The following is a 1,105-nucleotide window of genomic DNA, read 5'->3' as shown; positions in this document are numbered from 1 at the left end:
TTTCTTGCGCAGTAGAGTAATATGGCTTCATATTTACCAAACGCAGTATCATGTCAGCGCCAAGAAAACTAACAAATTGTCATTTGACCATAAATTCATCTTGAATGAAGGAATCCAGGAGGTCATAAACAAGCATTTTACCAGGCTTTATTCCAAAATCAATAATGAAGTTTGAGATAAAGACTAAAACCACTAGATACCCTACCTCCTACCTCAATTCAACATGTTTCAAGAGGCTCACATAAATAAATTTTATGAAATCGACAGATCTGTAGAACTCATTGCCTCCACTGGAAGTCAGGCCATGTCCTATTATGAGGTGAGAGAGGTTTCACAGAGTTGACACAAAATTCTCTAATGTGTCAGGGAGCTCAGCTTTTCCTCTCAAGCATGCCTGGTTGGCACTAAATTATCGGGTCCTTTGTCCCAACACAAGCATCCTTCATGACCACCATTCAGGCCTCAGAGCTGGTTTTCTTCCTGCAAAATGGTCTCAATATCCCTTTCCAGGAACCTCTCACATCAGGGAGTTGAAATCAGAATTAGAGTCTGGCCATCCCAGGTTAGGCAACTTCTTCTTACTCCCTAGAGAAAGGAATGAAAGGTTACTGATAAATGCATGAAATTCATCATGGAAGTATATATGAATGGGTAGAAAAAAATCTTCCTGTGTTCGCTTCAGCAGCACATATATTAAAAGTTCAACAATACAAAGATTTGCATGGCCCATACAAGAATGATCTGCAAATTCATGAAGCATTCCATATTTTGGGGTGGTGCAGTCTTCCATTATGGAATGAATAAGTCACAGAAATAAAAAGCACAACACAGGAAATATAGTCAATGATACTGTAGTATCATTGTATGGTGAAAGATGGGAGCTACATTTGTGGTGAGGATAACATAACATACAGAGAAGTTGAACCATTATATCGTACACCTGAAACTAATGTAATGTTGTGTGCCAACTATCCTCAAAAAGTTAAAAGAAAAGGAATCTTCTTAAATCCTCTCAATTTAGAACCCTCAATGGTTCTATGTTCTTACCCAGTCCTGCTCCTATGTAAATGAACTAATAAGTAATTTAGAGCTCCATCCCTGAGAA

At 38.3% G+C, this 1,105-nt stretch overlaps 1 non-coding gene across 1 annotated transcript; it reads left to right on the top strand.

Moving 5' to 3' along the window:
- The first annotated feature begins 669 nt into the window (after positions 1-669).
- LOC132002350 (U6 spliceosomal RNA) lies at positions 670-771 on the top strand. The gene has a single exon (XR_009399838.1). It is a non-coding gene; the product is annotated as a U6 spliceosomal RNA (small nuclear RNA).
- Positions 772-1,105: the final 334 nt, after the last annotated feature.

The sequence above is a fragment of the Mustela nigripes genome, chromosome 14 (assembly GCF_022355385.1).
Source record: "Mustela nigripes isolate SB6536 chromosome 14, MUSNIG.SB6536, whole genome shotgun sequence".
In the NCBI taxonomy this organism is placed as follows: domain Eukaryota; kingdom Metazoa; phylum Chordata; class Mammalia; order Carnivora; family Mustelidae; genus Mustela; species Mustela nigripes.
The sequence above is the reverse complement of the archived record's forward strand: the minus strand, read 5'-3'. Positions and strand labels throughout refer to the sequence as shown.